This window comes from Oncorhynchus masou, chromosome 24 (genome assembly GCF_036934945.1).
Source record: "Oncorhynchus masou masou isolate Uvic2021 chromosome 24, UVic_Omas_1.1, whole genome shotgun sequence".
Lineage (NCBI taxonomy): Eukaryota > Metazoa > Chordata > Actinopteri > Salmoniformes > Salmonidae > Oncorhynchus > Oncorhynchus masou.
In genome coordinates, this window is record NC_088235.1 from 107,754,725 (window position 1) to 107,766,186 (window position 11,462).

Here is an 11,462-nt window from a genome sequence, read left to right on the forward strand (position 1 = left end):
AAAGTACTCGTTACTTAGCAGGACAACAAATTGTCCAATTCACACACTTATCAAGAGAACATCCCTGGTCATCCCTACTGCCTCTGATCTGGTGGACTCACTAAACAGAGAACATCCCTGGTCGTCCCTACTGCCTCTGATCTGGTGGACTAACTAAACAGAGAACATCCCTGGTCGTCCCTACTGCCTCTGATCTGGTGGACTAACTAAACAGAGAACATCCCTGGTCATCCCTACTGTCTCTGATCTGGTGGACTCACTAAACACACATGCGTCGTTTAGAAATTGTGCCTGAGTGTTGTACTGTACCTCTGGCTAACTTTAAATAAATAAAAAAACAAGAAATTGTGTTGTCTGGTTTGCATAATATAAGGAATTTGAAATTATTAATTATTACTTTTACTCTTATTACTTAAGTATATTTTAGCAATTACATTTACTTTTGCTACTTAAGTATATTTTACTTTAAGAATTTTACTCAAGTGTATTTTATTGGGTGACTTTCACTTGAGTTATTTTCTATTAAGGTATCTTTACTTTCCCAATCAGGATCTGCTTAGAGCTGTAAAACACAGAAACAACCCCAGTATCAATTCCACCTGTTTACTCATGTTTGTTTTGACTGTGTTTGTTCGTGGTTCCCTGGGAGCCATTTTCCCATGATGAGGTTGATCTGTGGTCCCTGGGGAGTTCATTACACACACACACACACACACACGGAGAGACAGACAGAGACAGAGATGTATTGTCTCCCTGATGCTGTCTGGTCAGACATGACACAGAGGAGGATTAGGGAGCTCCCTCTCTCTCTCTCTCTGTAATGAACTCCTCAGGGACCACAGTTCAACCTCATCATAGCAAAATGGACAGGACGGGACTCAATGGGTGAGATGGAGATCTTGAGAGGACAGGGATGGATGCAGGAGAAATGGAGGATATCTCGCTAGGGGAGGACTTGGGGAGGGAGGGTGGGGGGAGGACTTGAGGGAGGGAGGGTGGGGGGAGGACTTGAGGGAGGGAGGGTGGGGGGAGGACTTGAGGGAGGCGGGAAGACTCGTGGGGGTAGGTGGTGGAGGTCTCCAAGGGCAACGTTAGTAGACACAGAAACATCTCGTTAATAGTCTCATACACGCTAACGATGTTTACAGACACCACTCATCCTTTACTCAAAGAATACAGAGAATACGGAGAATAGCTAGCTGCCTTTTACAGAAATAGATATGTCTAATGTTGGGTGAAAAACAGGAAGGAAAACGCCGTACACTGCTGCTCATGCTCCCAGGTAATCTTTATTTCTAACAACGGTTTGACCCTTAGGTCTTCATCAGGCATTCATATCCCAGGTGAGAGTGGAAGGACCTATATATAGGAGCAGTACTCAGTGACATCACTTCCTGAAACAGGAGGTAAAAAAAAATGTAGAACATAGTTTCACAATATTGACATTCAATGTATCAAAATATATGATCATACACAGGGAATGTGATCAACAATTACACTCATATACATACACATACAATATGCAATTAGGATTCAAAAACAACACAATTTGGACATATTGAAACTATAAAAATGTTTTTTTTAAGTCAAACTCCGCGTTAAGGCCAAGAGGAGATAGTGTGTCGAGCCTGTGGATCTAGAATGATTCTCCAGGAAGAAGTTTCCTCTCAAAGTCCCCCCCTCCCTTGTGTGACATCTTGACGATTTATATTCAAATGTATCTCAGAGTTCTAATAGGAGGTCCAGCTTGTACAACATGAGCAGCAACCAGATGTGTTTGTCTCACCTGTCTGTATGTTGCTGCGGTGCTCACTGATCCGTGTCTTAAGGCTTCTATGGGTTTCCCCATTTCAACATGGAAACAACCTTGGTGGACATGCAGGTAATCAGGCTGTTGATCTTAGATCTTTGTCCTGGGCGTTGGTGGGTATATGAGTTGCATTTGTACACGAAGCTGCAATGATGACTGTTTTTTTTTCTTTCTGTTTTCCATGAGTTTGCCTACAACTCCAGCACCCGAGGAAAGTACCTGGATGTGAGAATGTTCTTCAGCTTTCGTAATGTTTGGTGAACAAATGGTTGAAGGTACAAATTAATTGAGGAGCATATAAATGTGAAAGGATAATAATGAGTGATTTGGACAGTCACAGGCATACACTGAATGAACGATCTCTGAACAAGGTGTGAGGTTTTCTGAGACGTCAGGATATCATCCAGACAACATACAGTAGGCTTTATACCTGTTCAAACAACTAACTCTAGGTGGCAGTATGCACCCTTTCAGTTTGTTTCCCAACTCATAGAAATAGTAGAAGAACAATGAACACTTAAAAAATGGAGATAGCCTCAATGGCGCTGCCCATGCTCTCACAGACACCAAGATGGGACAGATACACAGAAGAGTCCTCTATCATTCTCTATGGTTCAACTAAACATTACCAATGAACAAGTCAACATTCACACAATCTAATGTTTCATCTATACAAACAAAATGTATAATAATTTTAATAATATATGCCATTTAGCAGACACTCTATCCAAAGTGACTTAGTCATTCGTACACAACTGTTTTACGTATGGGAGGTCCCGGGAATCAAACCCACTATCCTGGCATTGCAAGTGCAATGAGCTACAGAGGACCCCCCAAAAAAGAACAGTTTGTTTTTATGGTGAATGAATGCCCAATTTCCCCATATAACTATTGCTCTGATTAGAGCTGTAAAACACAGAAACAACCCCAGTATCAATTCCACCTGTTTACTCATGTTTGTTTTGACTGTGTTCGTTTGTGGTTCCCTGGGAGCCATTTTGCCACGATGAGGTTGATCTGTGGTCCCTGGGGAGTTGATTACAGAAAGAGAGAGAGGGGGGGGGGGGTGCCTCCCTGCTGCTGCTGTCTGGCCACAGGGGAAAGACATGACAAGGGGGAAGACAGGGGAGGTGGGGGGAGAAGAAGGACAGGGGAGGAGGAGGACAGGGGAGGACTCAGTTGGTAAGATGGAGCTCTTGAGGGAGGTGGGGAGGAGGACAGGAGAGGTGCGGAGGACGACGACAGAGGAGGACTCAGTGGGTAAGATGGAGATCTTGAGGGAGGTGGGGAGGACAGGGGAGGAGGACAGGAGAGGAGGACAGGAGAGGTGCGGAGGACGACGACAGAGGAGGACTCAGTGGGTAAGATGGAGCTCTTGAGGGAGGTGGGGAGGAGGACAGGAGAGGTGCGGAGGACGACGACAGAGGAGGACTCAGTGGGTAAGATGGAGCTCTTGAGGGAGGTGGGAGGACAGGAGAGGAGGACAGGAGAGGTGAGGAGGACGACGACAGAGGACTCAGTGGGTAAGATGGAGCTCTTGAGGGAGGTGGGGAGGACAGGGACGGATGCAGGAGAGTTGGAGGAGATCTCGATAGCGGACGCGGGGGAGAACTTGAGGGAGGGAGAGTGGGGGAGGTCTCAAAGGGCAACGGTAGTAGACACAGAAACATCTCATTATATATATATATATATATAAATAAATAAAAGTTGTGGACACCCCTTCAAATTAGTGGATTCGGCTATTTCAGCCACACCCGTTGCTGTCAGGTGTATAACTTCAAGCACACAGCCATGCAATCTCCATAGACAAACACTGGTAGTAGAATGGCCTTACTGAAGAGCTGAGGGACTTTCAATGTGTCACTGTCATAGGATGCCACCTTTCCAACATGTCAGTTTGTAAAATTTCTGCCCTGTTGGAGCTGCCCTGGTCAACTGTAAGTGCTGTTATTGTGAAGTGGAAATGTCTAGAAGCAACAACGGCTCAGCCGCGAAGTGGTAGACCACACAATCTCACAAAACATGACCACCGAGTACTGAAGCGCGTAAAAATCATCTGTCCTCGGTTGCAACACTCACTAGAGAGTGCCAAACTGCCTCTGGAAGCAACGTCAGCACAAGAACTGTTCGTTGGGAGCTTCATGTAATGGGTTTCAATGTCGGAGCATCTGCACACAAGCCTAAGACCAACATGCGCAATGCCAAGTGTTGACTGGAGTGGTGTAAAGCTTGCCGCCATTGGACTCTGAAGCAGTGGAAACGCGATCTCTGGCGTGATGAATCGCACTTCACAATCTGGCAGACCGACTGCAAAGAATCTGGGTTTGGCGGATACCAGGAGAACGCTACCTGCCCCAATGCATAGTGCCAACTTTAAAGTTCAGTGGAGGAGGAATAATGGTCTGGGGCTGTTTTTCATGGTTCGAGCCCCTTAGTTCTAGTGAAGGGATATCTTAACGCTACATCATACAATGTCATTCTAGATTATTCTGTGCTTCCAACATTGTGGCAACAGTTTGGGGAAAGCCTTTCCTGTTTCAGCATGACAATGCCCCCCTGCACAATGCGAGGTCCATACAGAAATGGTTTGTTGAGATTGGTGTGGAAGAACTTGAATGGCCTGCAGAGAGCCCTGACCTCAACCCCTTTGAACACCTTCGTGATGAAATTGAACGCCGACTGCGAGCCAGGACTAATCGCCCAAAATCAGTGCCCAACCTCACTAATGCTCGTGGCTGAATGGAAGCAAGTCCCCGCAGCAATGTTCCAACATCTAGTGGAAAGCCTTCCCAGAAAAGAGGGGGCTGTTATAGCACCCGAGGGGGGACCAAATCCATATTAATGACAATGATTTTGGAATGAGATGTTCGACGAGAAGGTGTCCATATATTTTTGGTCAAGTAGTGTACATGCTAATGATGCTTACAGACAACACTCATCATTTACTCAAATAATTCAGAGAATAGCTAGCTGCCTTGAACAGATATAGATCTGTCTAATGTAAGGTGAACACATGGTTGAAGTGACTGGTGAGCATATGAAGAATGTGACAGGATTTGATGAGCGATATGTACATTCACAGGCATACACTGAATGAATGATGTCTGAACAAGGTGTGAGATTCTCTGAGATATATATCCTATTTCTGAAGGAAGTGTGGAGAAACGTGGATAAACGTCAGGTTATCATCCAGACAATGTTCCAAAATGAAGAAAATAATTCATTGCATTCAGTTAGCACACAAAGCACTGACGATGCGCATCTTGAAAGTCAGCCATGAAATCAAAACATAAACAAAACATAATACATACCGGGTTCCTTTTCTCCCCAACTCTTCACTACAGAGGGTCGGTATGAATAACACAGTATCATCATCATCATCACACTAACAATGGAGCAGAGGTCATCGCCGGGCTTGGGTTGTATACCGGGGTATTTGGAAATAGTGACGGGATGGTTTTTCAACACTGTCAATAGTATTGAAACTATTAACTTGAAGTTTTTTTCAATAACAAAAATAATATTTGTAGCTACTTTTTAAGCAAATACTTGCAGTTAACTTGTGCAAAACTTTAGTAGATAAAGCAGATTGCGTTCTTCATTTCACATTATTTGACATTATGAAGCTAAGCACAGTTCCCCAGGACGGTAGACAGTCGTGTTTGTTTGTAAATAGCACAACGGGAGAAAGCGGCTGTGTATTGACAGGGATCGCTTTTGATATTGAAAGTCAAGTGTTTTTTTTTTTTGCTTCAATAGAGTAAATCAGGGACGTACAACTACAGCTTTCCTTCACAGAAAATACATCAGTCCAACACATTCGGCAGAAAATAGCTTCATTTTCATCAGATGATAACAGACCTGGCTGGCAGCCACAAGTAAATGAGTCCACAATCAAAAAGCTAAAACGATGCATGGCCATCATATTTCTGTTTATCATAGAAAGAATGTAGCCAGCTACATTTCCTAATATTAAGCCTAAAGTTCATCTTGAATTTCACCGGAGAAAAGTAGGTTGGCTACACATAGAGAAAAAGTGCGGAAGAAAAGTAGCAACACATCAGTCAAGAGCGCTGTCTGCTGACCATTAGTGATTCTCATCCCAGCAACTGAAGCACAAAATGAGGCAGATACCGAGCAGAAATTAAAATAAGAACCAGTTTAGATCCGTGTTTACGAAACACAGCAAGATCTCTTATGCGTTTGATCTTTTTTTCCTTCGTAAAAAATGATGATGCGTTAATGCACCTCCTACATTTAACTTGCTGGTCTAAGTTACTGAATTCATACGGTAATGAGGGATCATATTGAGCACGGTTACATGCACACAATAATGCGATTGTGGATAGTCAGGTTATAGAATCATTTGTTCAAAATGTTTACATGCTTTGATAAATGCAGAAAATCGCCAATCAAAACTAACTTTTTTACCAATGATATTTTTGCAAAGATTTTGATTGTGTCAAGTTTGTATGTGAAAACTATTTACACTTTCAGTTTTTCTGAACTCACGTCACTCTTTCACTCAGATTGAACCACCAGCGCTGGCACATACAGATCAACTACCACACTGGAACGCTGATTAAACCACGTACGTGTCCTAATCATTTGAAGGATTGATCAGAAAACCAGGTCTTTTAATCAGCGTATGTTCACTTCGGTTATGACCTGAACGCCAATTAAGATAAGTAATGTAAGGTGTTTACATGACTAATGCCATACTCGACCTACTGCCATAATGAGTTAAATATTGATGTATTACTGTGTATGTAAACATATTCATTGTGTAAGCTTTCTGCCGTGTTTGAGAAGTCATAGCTCTTTGGATTAATTAGTTATACAGCTGCCACTGCTATCCTTGTGTTTTTTTTCTCCTCTTCGTTCTCAGCCCGTCTGCTTCTCCCCTATGTTCTCCAAGCAGAGCAGGCAGGCCTGTTACCCTGGCGACTCCAGACTCCACACAGACACAGTGTGTATACATGCTGCTTCAGAGCCAGTACTGTTCTTCTTCTAGACAAGCATGCGTCAAAACTTTGTTCATTTGCATAATGTCTTTTGTTCACATTCGCTTGTACATTTCCAAACTCACCAAAAATTACATTTCCGTAGCTCCTACCTATACATGTGGGACTGGATTGCCTGTCTTTGCACTCATTAGCATATTTAGCTAGCAGCATCCATGGAAATTCTCTATTACTTGTGCTACTTTTGTTAACATTCTGGTAACAGACGCCAAATGGTATTTTTTGACGCCCCCTTGTGTACTAAGCCGGTAATACTGTAAATCCCAGGATGAGAGAAGGACGGTATGACGATGTTAAAATCTGGAAACCACCCAAACCTAGTCATCACCCCTGGGAGCCATCTAACCCTATGTGTGTGTGTATGTGTGTGTGTGTATGTGTGTGTGTGTATGTGTATGTGTGTGTGTGCCGTTAACAAGCACAAAATAGCCTCTGTGCTTTTCCTCCATAAGACAACATATATTATCTTCTTTAAGGCAAATACATTATTGCATCTTCTACAATATGAATCAATTCTGTCCTGCATCACCAAAACAAGTGCAGAAAGAAGCAATGAAAATTATGCAGGATGGAAGGAAGTAGAAAACAAGACTTGAAAACACTGACAATCTTCTTAAACTTGTATTTATTTGATCAGATAATGGTTATCTGCTATCATCTAAGCAATGTTTACCATAAGCAGGATTTGGGAGAAATGGATTACATTTAGAAAGTAAACTAGCCAACCCTGACCATAAGATGGGGATGGGGAGTAAAATAGATTCTGATAGAAGGTCATTATTGATAAGGCATGTGTTGTTCTGATAGTTCATTATTGATAAGGCATGTGTTGTTCTGATAGTTAATTATTGATAAGGCATGTGTTGTTCTGATAGAAGGTCATTCTTGATAAGGTACAGTGCCTTGCGAAAGTATTCGGCCCCCTTGAACTTTGCGATCTTTTGCCACATTTCAGGCTTCAAACATAAAGATATAAAACTGTATTTTTTTGTGAAGAATCAACAACAAGTGGGACACAATCATGAAGTGGAACGACATTTATTGGATATTTCAAACTTTTTTAACAAATCAAAAACTGAAAAATTGGGCGTGCAAAATTATTCAGCCCCCTTAAGTTAATACTTTGTAGCGCCACCTTTTGCTGCGATTACAGCTGTAAGTCGCTTGGGGTATGTCTCTATCAGTTTTGCACATCGAGAGACTGAAATTTTTTCCCATTCCTCCTTGCAAAACAGCTCGAGCTCAGTGAGGTTGGATGGAGAGCATTTGTGAACAGCAGTTTTCAGTTCTTTCCACAGATTCTCGATTGGATTCAGGTCTGGACTTTGACTTGGCCATTCTAACACCTGGATATGTTTATTTTTGAACCATTCCATTGTAGATTTTGCTTTATGTTTTGGATCATTGTCTTGTTGGAAGACAAATCTCCGTCCCAGTCTCAGGTCTTTTGCAGACTCCATCGGGTTTTCTTCCAGAATGGCTCCATCCATCTTCCCATCAATTTTAACCATCTTCCCTGTCCCTGCTGAAGAAAAGCAGGCCCAAACCATGATGCTGCCACCACTATGTTTGACAGTGGGGATGGTGTGTTCAGGGTGATGAGCTGTGTTGCTTTTACGCCAAACATAACGTTTTGCATTGTTGCCAAAAAGTTCAATTTTGGTTTCATCTGACCAGAGCACCTTCTTCCACATGTTTGGTGTGTCTCCCAGGTGGCTTGTGGCAAACTTTAAACAACACTTTTTATGGATATCTTTAAGAAATGGCTTTCTTCTTGCCACTCTTCCATAAAGGCCAGATTTGTGCAATATACGACTGATTATTGTCCTATGGACAGAGTCTCCCACCTCAGCTGTAGATCTCTGCAGTTCATCCAGAGTGATCATGGGCTGCATCTCTGATCAGTCTTCTCCTTGTATGAGCTGAAAGTTTAGAGGGACGGCCAGGTCTTGGTAAATTTGCAGTGGTCTGATACTCCTTCCATTTCAATATTATCGCTTGCACAGAGCTCCTTGGGATGTTTAAAGCTTGGGAAATCTTTTTGTATCCAAATCCGGCTTTAAACTTCTTCACAACAGTATCTCGGACCTGCCTGGTGTGTTCCTTGTTCTTCATGATGCTCTCTGCGCTTTTAACGGACCTCTGAGACTATCACAGTGCAGGTGCATTTATACGGAGACTTGATTACACACAGGTGGATTGTATTTATCATCATTATTCATTTAGGTCAACATTGGATCATTCAGAGATCCTCACTGAACTTCTGGAGAGAGTTTGCTGCACTGAAAGTACAGGGGCTGAATAATTTTGCACGCCCAATTTTTCAGTTTTTGATTTGTTAAAAATGTTTGAAATATCCCACTTGTTGTTGATTCTTCACAAAAAAATACAGTTTTATATCTTTATGTTTGAAGCCTGAAATGTGGCAAAAGGTTGCAAAGTTCAAGGGGGCCGAATACTTTCACAAGGCACTGTATGTGTTGTTCTGATAGTTCATTATTGATAAGGCATGTGTTGTTCTGATAGCAGGTCATTATTGATAAGGCATGTGTTGTTCTGATAGAAGGTCATTATTGATAAGGTATGTGTTGTTCTGATAGTTCATTACTGATAAGGTATGTGTTGTTCTGATAGCAGGTCATTATTGATAAGGCATGTGTTGTTGTGATAGAAGGTCATTATGGATAAGGCATGTGTTGTTGTGATAGCAGGTCATTATTGATAAGGTATGTGTTGTTCTGATAGCAGGTCATTATTGATAAGGTATGTGTTCTGATAGCAGGTCATTATTGATAAGGTATGTGTTGTTCTGATAGCAGGTCATTATTGATGAGGCATGTGTTGTTCTGATAGAAGGTCATTATGGATAAGGCATGTGTTGTTGTGATAGCAGGCACCGCAGTACCTCCAGGCTCTGATCAGGCCCTACACCCAAGCAAGGGCACTGCGTTCATCCACCTCTGGCCTGCTCGCCTCCCTACCACTGAGGAAGTACAGTTCCCGCTCAGCCCAGTCAAAACTGTTCGCTGCTCTGGCCCCCCAATGGTGGAACAAACTCCCTCACAACGCCAGGACAGCGGAGTCCATCACCACCTTCCGGAGACACCTGAAACCCCACCTCTTCAAGGAATACCTAGGATAGGATAAGTAATCCTTCTCACCCCCCCTTAATGATTTAGATGCACTATTGTAAAGTGGCTGTTCCACTGGATGTCAGAAGGTGAATTCACCAATTTGTAAGTCGCTCTGGATAAGAGCGTCTGCTAAATGACTTAAATGTAAAAATGTAATTATTGATAAGGCATGTGTTGTTCTGATAGGTCATTATGGATAAGGCATGTGTTGTTGTGATAGCAGGTCATTATTGATAAGGTATGTGTTGTTCTGATAGCAGGTCATTATTGATAAGGTATGTGTTGTTCTGATAGCAGGTCATTATTGATAAGGCATGTGTTGTTCTGATAGGTCATTATTGATAAGGCATGTGTTGTTCTGATAGGTCATTATTGATAAGGCATGTGTTGTTCTGATAGCAGGTCATTATTGATAAGGCATGTGTTGTTCTGATAGCAGGTCATTATTGATAAGGCATGTGTTGTTCTGATAGTTCATTATTGATAAGGCATGTGTTGTTGTGATAGCAGGTCATTATTGATAAGGTATGTGTTGTTCTGATAGCAGGTCATTATTGATAAGGTATGTGTTGTTCTGATAGCAGGTCATTATTGATAAGGTATGTGTTGTTCTGATAGCAGGTCATTATTGATAAGGCATGTGTTGTTCTGATAGTTCATTATTGATAAGGTATGTGTTGTTCTGATAGCAGGTCATTATTGATAAGGTATGTGTTGTTCTGATAGCAGGTCATTATTGATAAGGCATGTGTTGTTCTGATAGCAGGTCATTATTGATAAGGCATGTGTTGTTCTGATAGCAGGTCATTATTGATAAGGTATGTGTTGTTCTGATAGCAGGTCATTATTGATAAGGTATGTGTTGTTCTGATAGTTCATTATTGATAAGGTATATGTTGTTCTGATAGTTCATTATTGATAAGGTATGTGTTGTTCTGATAGTTCATTATTGATAAGGTATGTGTTGTTCTGATAGCAGGTCATTATGGATAAGGCATGTGTTGTTGTGATAGCAGGTCATTATTGATAAGGCATGTGTTGTTCTGATAGCAGGTCATTATTGATAAGGTATGTGTTGTTCTGATAGCAGGTCATTATTGATAAGGTATGTGTTGTTCTGATAGTTCATTATTGATAAGGTATATGTTGTTCTGATAGTTCATTATTGATAAGGTATGTGTTGTTCTGATAGTTCATTATTGATAAGGTATGTGTTGTTCTGATAGCAGGTCATTATGGATAAGGCATGTGTTGTTGTGATAGCAGGTCATTATTGATAAGGTATGTGTTGTTCTGATAGCAGGTCATTATTGATAAGGCATGTGTTGTTCTGATAGCAGGTCATTATTGATAAGGCATGTGTTGTTCTGATAGCAGGTCATTATTGATAAGGTATATGTTGTTCTGATAGTTCATTATTGATAAGGCATGTGTTGTTCTGATAGTTCATTATTGATAAGGCATGTGTTGTTCTGATAGCAGGTCATTATTGAT

The 11,462-nt window shown here is 41.7% G+C and overlaps 1 long non-coding RNA gene across 1 annotated transcript; it reads right to left on the reverse strand.

Moving 5' to 3' along the window:
• Nucleotides 1-1,270: 1,270 nt before the first annotated feature.
• LOC135513219 (uncharacterized) lies at nucleotides 1,271-7,767 on the reverse strand. Its single transcript, XR_010451504.1, has 2 exons — nucleotides 1,787-7,767; nucleotides 1,271-1,394 (listed from the first exon to the last, which is right to left on the reverse strand). It is a non-coding gene; the product is annotated as an uncharacterized LOC135513219 (long non-coding RNA).
• Nucleotides 7,768-11,462: the final 3,695 nt, after the last annotated feature.